Below are 5,910 nucleotides of genomic sequence, written 5' to 3' on the forward strand. Positions count from 1 at the left end.
TCCGATATCTCTGTCTCAGCTAGTTCCAGAGAGAGATGGCAACGGAGGTGGTGGTCGCCTGGGTGGTTGGTGGTGGAAATGTAATACATTCTTTGGTTGGGGGCAGTGTTCACGTTGGCTCATGGCTGTCAAAGGTGGAGTAGGGTATTGCGTGTGGTTGCATTTGTAGTTGTGGTGGACAGTGTTGGCAATAGTGGTGGGCAGAGAGGGAGAGGCCCGATTCCACGTTGGTTAAATTGCCACTTGATAATAATTTTCCATGCAAGCCCCACATCAACATATTTCATGGTTGTTTAACGGTTGTAAGTGGTACATCAACAATTTCAGTCAAGTAATAAATGGAAGCTAACATTGAGCATAACTTGAACAGTTAAGGTATTCAATTGTTAAAAAAAAAAAGGGAAAAATAAAATAAAAATTAATAAAAAATTAAAATTTTCAGAAATATATAAAATAATTATGTGAAAATGTCTACACTAGCGCCGCCCATCCTACACCAGCCATGCTATGTAGGATAGCTAGCATCTTTGTTAGTGATTTTTGATCAAAATTAATCAAATGAATTCAATTAGCACAAATGCAATATGTGTGGAACTAAATTAACCCAATTGAAAATTTTAGAACTGAATTAATTATGACTTTTTTGGTACTTTTCTCATTGAGAGAAAATTGAGATATGTTTTCTATATTTTCCCTTGCTTTCTTCTCTTTTTTTCTATGTGCCTTTTACTTTCTTTTAGTAATTACCTTGATCAACTTTATATTCTTATATAAGTTGCGAATCCTCAAAGTACATTGCACAACATGAGGTATATGACTTAGACACAATAACATGACATAATTCTGACATATTATTGGCAAAATTCTTTGTTTAGTATTAAGCATGTTCAAGTAATTTAGTTTTGCACTCAAATTTAACTTATATATTATGTGCACGGGATGTAAATCTAACATGTGGTAATACATTTCTAGGCATAGAAAACCCTACTTATTTTTTCTCTTTCTGATTCTTTGTTGAAAAGATATCTTGATAAAAATGAACTTCCAAGTTGCAATGTGTTGAAGATGCTGGTCCATAACTTTTTTACTCGATTTCATGAGCTGTGATTATATTGTGCCAATGTCACGAGGTGTGCCTAGAATGGGATATTCCAAGTTGGGGAATTCAATTTAGGCCAGTGTTCGGAGTAATACACAGGGGAAAAGGGGTAAGGGTCTTGACAATGACACGCAGCCACCACTGCAAGCCCGCAACCTAGCTAAGGGTGGCCACTTTGCATCATCTCTTTTTAGAAATGCAAATATGCAACTCAATTTCATCTTTGCAAGGCATAAATGACTAAAATATCTTCCCTTGTACAAAAAGTCCGCCTAAAAACTCTGATCTCAACCACCTACTGAACCAAACTCAAATTAAGTTTTGCTATCACCCTCCACTGTTGCTGCCGTCTTGTTGGAGAGGGAGAGGTCGGGCCTTCTTTGAATGTTGATTAATCTATCAAAACATTTCAAGCCGCTCTGTCGTTGTCATGATAAATCTCATAAAATGTACCGTGCCATTAGTAAAAATCAAAATCCCAGCTACAAGGAAAATTATCCACCTTAAAATCCATCAAGAACACTAGCAGCAACTAACCATGAACATTTCCTACCAGCAACAAAAGTTGAATTCTCCATCTGTGGCAGTGATCAAGCTTAATAACTCCCAAGACTGTGCTGGTGTAGGGAGCAAAATCAACATGGACCACCTGATTCCTCTCCTCCCATAGAATATACGTCGCAACATTCTGGATCCACTTTAACAATACCTCTTTCAAACTTCCTTTCTTTAAGATGCTTCAGAGCCCAAGCTAGTTCGCTACTGTCCACTCTCCTATTCCGTGATACATGCTGCCAAACTTTGGACTATGAAGGTCAAAATCATAATTCTGCTCTATATACCGTTGGAGGTGTTTCGACTTAAGTTGCGAGAAAAAATAAATAAAAGAAAAAAATCCAACGATAAAGTACATCTGCCGAAGTGAAATTTTCAAAATGGAATGAAAACTCTCTTTTTTCTTCTTGTGTGAAAGTACTTATAAAATTAAAGATAGTACTTGTAAAAATCACACATACTTTTGGTCTTAATGCTTTTGGATTCAAACCACTGAATCATCGCTCGCTATTTTTACGGACTTATTATTAATCGACTTATTTTCCCTTACAAAATTATAGATTGATTAATTAACACCAACATCCATTTCATGTTATATTGGTAAGTATGTGTGTGTGTGTATTTGGTCAAAGGACGAAAGAAAAATATGTGAGCCCTCCTCAATTCAGGACTCCCATTACACAACAAATAACCAGAAATTACATTACACATTTGCTCATCCTATAGAAGGTTTATAACCTATTGAACATAACCTCCAGTTGACAAAAGAAAATTTTCCGTGGAGACCTAAACCTGAATCATATGTCACGCGAACTGGATTTTTGCCCCCAAGAACACCATGGGATTGTCAATTGTCAAACCGTAAAGGTTGTATTTTGCTGGATAACGTTTCACGTATTTAACGCGTGGCATCAGCAAGCTTCTCACATTAGGTATTTTCCTCCAAACAAATGTTTTGTCAGCTTTGACTGCCCATGTACAGACGTTCAAGATGGGGTTGGTTTCGAACCCAAGCAATCCACGAAAAGATCGACTTCATCAACGCATTACACACCGGGCTGAGCACCGGACTGTGCCTGCCCTAAGCACAAATGGTTTACCTTTTTCTTTTCTTTTTTTTTTTTTTTTGAAAAAAAATTATTTCTTTCAAATATTAGAAAAAGCCTTCGTTTGAGAGCTCGTGAGTGCTTTTTTAAAAGTTACAATACTCAAGTAATTAAATGAATAGTCATGACATTCTAGTGAAAGTAGTATGGAAATTATGACACTTAAGTAGTTGATTGCAAGTTATCATACTAAAGTGAGCATCATATGAAAGCTACGACCCTTATAATACATTATTTCCTTGCAAATAGCCTTTTTGTTATGATTGACATTGATTTCGAGTTGGAAATTCCTCTAAATATGTTCTTCTTTGTAAAGCTTGCCCATAGTCGCTTAGGGCTTTTCGAGGGTAGGGGAATCATTTTGGGAAGTGTCTTTGCGGGTACTAGCTTGTAACGTTCATTCCTACAATTCCTCATAATCCATAAGTAGCTGTGTCTTGTCGAAGTCAAATTTGATTGATTACAAAGCTCAAGCTGGCGTGTAAATGTTGTCATCACAATATTCATTGAATGAGTTCCATAGCTATCGTAAGGTGAAATCAAGATTTTATGGGAATTATCCGACACAGTTATTATTATTGTTGTTTTTGTTCTCCATTGTAATACTTAGAACGTGACTAAATCCTTGTAAGGAGAAGGAAATAAACGAAATTAACAAACGGTTGTAGAGACAAAAAGCGTTTGAAATTAATATATGAGTAAAGGTTAAAAATGAGAGAAATGTGGTCAACTGATTACTAATTGGTGATCATTAGTGACCGAACGATCACTTACAAATACATATAATTTAAATTATGGCCCAACGGTCGGCTGTTAGGCCGAATTGGTCACTAAAGTGATTTTTGAGGCCGAGGCCTCAAAAGTTCCCCATAGTTGGGCCCCATTATTGGATTTGGCCTCGAAGGCTAGATCGGAAAATGAAAATTGGGCCAAGGCCAGCCCATTAAGTCCATGGGCCTAAATCGGCCCCAGCCCAAAACGTTGCACGATTTGCTACCAAGCAGGCCGAGCCTAGGCACGATCCTATTTCCAGCCCAAGTGGGCTGGGTCGTGCCTTGCTAACACCACATCCTCTTAAGCGTGCATGCTATATTCCAAGAGAAAAGACTCTACTGGGGATAAAAGGAAGAACCCTTAACCCTTGACAATAAAAGGAAGAACCCTTAACCCTTGACAGACAACATCCAACATTTAAAACCACTCAATTGAAGAAACTCAGCACTGTATCCATCCTGACATCCAACAAAACATCAACTTTATTTTATCAGGATTCAATTTCAATATTGAGAATTGCTTTAAGGCAAAATAATATAAAGATTCGATATAAAAAAATGACTTCATCTCATTATCTAGAAAAAGAATACATGTTTAAATGTATACCCAAATAAGATATGTAAATTTCTAATTTTATTGCAATCTCCAAAATTCACCATTCAGTATATTTTTTATAAAAATATCTAATTGAAGTCCTTGAAGAAGCTTTTGAAGAAGCTCTCCAGGCCACTAATCGAACTAAGAGAGAGAGTGAGTAGTAGCGATACAAGCTTTACTCCACATGACAAATTGCAACCGTCAAATTTGTGCTCCTCAAAACAGCAAGCAAAAAAATCTCAATTTATTGAATTAAATGCCTTCGTTACATCGGCCTTGATCGTGCGACAGTTTTAAAAGTTCACGAGATGCTGTCCCGCGTCCTGCCCACCGGGACAACAGGAGTAGATAAGCTCGTCGTTGTTATGATCAGATTTCGCGCCATCTTTCCGAATTCTCGGATGCTCCTGCACACATTCATTCCCTTCTTCATGCCTTGGCTCATCCGAAACCTCCACCCAACTCTCCAAGCGCTTCTTTAAACGCGCGAGTCATGCAACTCGTGACAATCCCGCAGTTTCTGCACACCTTAAGGACGTAAAGCCAGATGAAACTCGGGAGGTTTTGGACATCTTTCAATGCCCAGATGTGCGTTCGTTCACGAAGATGATCATGGGTCGCGTGCAAACTAGCCACCTTGACGACGCCCTGAAACTGTTCTGCGAAATGCCCGTGAGAGACGCAATTTGTTGGAACACAATGATCGAAGGCTGCTTGGACTGCGGGGACTTGATCACAGCGGAAGAGCTTTTCAGTGAAATGCCCGAACCAAGTGTTGTTTTGTGGATGGCGATGATGGATGGGCTCTTTCGATTTGGACAGGTTGAGCTAGCAGAGAGATTTTTCAATCAGATGCCCATAAGAGATCTCGCTGCGTGGAATGCAATGTTTCATGGGTATTGTGAGAATGCGAGGGTGGACGATGCTGTGAAATTGTTTGAGCAAATGCCATCTCGAAATGTGATTTCATGGACTTCAATTATTGGCGGGCTTGACCAAAACGGTAAGAGTGAAGAGGCTTTAATTGTTTTTGAGAGAATGTTCAAGTCTGGTGTTGTACCCGATCCGAATACTTTGACGTGTGCATTAAGTGCCTGTGCAAATGCATTGTCTTTTCCTCTTGGTGTGCAGATTCATGCTCACGTTTTCAAGTCAGGATTTTGCCTTAGCGTATTTGTATGTGCTTCTCTTACCACGTTCTACGCTAACTGCAAGCGAATTGAGAAAGCAACCCCAAGTCTTCAATGAAGCAGTGTATAGGAATGTGGTCATGTGTACGGCTCTTCTAACTGGTTATAACTTGAATGATAGGCATGAAGATGGCCTGAAGGTGTTCAGTGACACTATGAGAACAAGTGTTCTTCCTAATCAATCTTCTTTTGTAAGTGCCTTTAAAGTCTTGTTGTAGCTTAGAGTCTCTAGATCGAGGTAAGGAAATGCGTCTGCAATTGGGAAGTGATGTATTTGTTGGAAATTCTCTTGTAGTCATGTATAATAAGTGTGGAGCCATTGATGATGTTGTTGTAGTGTTCAAAAGACTCAGGGAGAAGAACATCGTCACCTGAATGCCACTATTTGCAAGTGTGCACAACATGCCACTATTTAAGGAGTGCCCATTCAATCAAAATGGATTAGACATATATTTTTTAATTTTCAAATATTTTTATTTTTTTCCCTTTCGTCTTCATCATCTTCTTCCGTGCTTAGCCATCATCCGAATTGGTAAAGTGCCATTGACGCCGCTTGTTAACGCTACGAGGTCATGACATGCTGTTGCCA

At 38.7% G+C, this 5,910-nt stretch overlaps 1 pseudogene; it reads left to right on the forward strand.

Annotated features, from left to right (window-relative positions):
- Positions 1 to 4,460: 4,460 nt before the first annotated feature.
- On the forward strand, positions 4,461 to 5,696 carry LOC120293502 (annotated as a pseudogene).
- Positions 5,697 to 5,910: the final 214 nt, after the last annotated feature.

Source organism: Eucalyptus grandis, chromosome 5 (genome assembly GCF_016545825.1).
Source record: "Eucalyptus grandis isolate ANBG69807.140 chromosome 5, ASM1654582v1, whole genome shotgun sequence".
NCBI classification, from domain to species: Eukaryota; Viridiplantae; Streptophyta; class Magnoliopsida; order Myrtales; family Myrtaceae; genus Eucalyptus; species Eucalyptus grandis.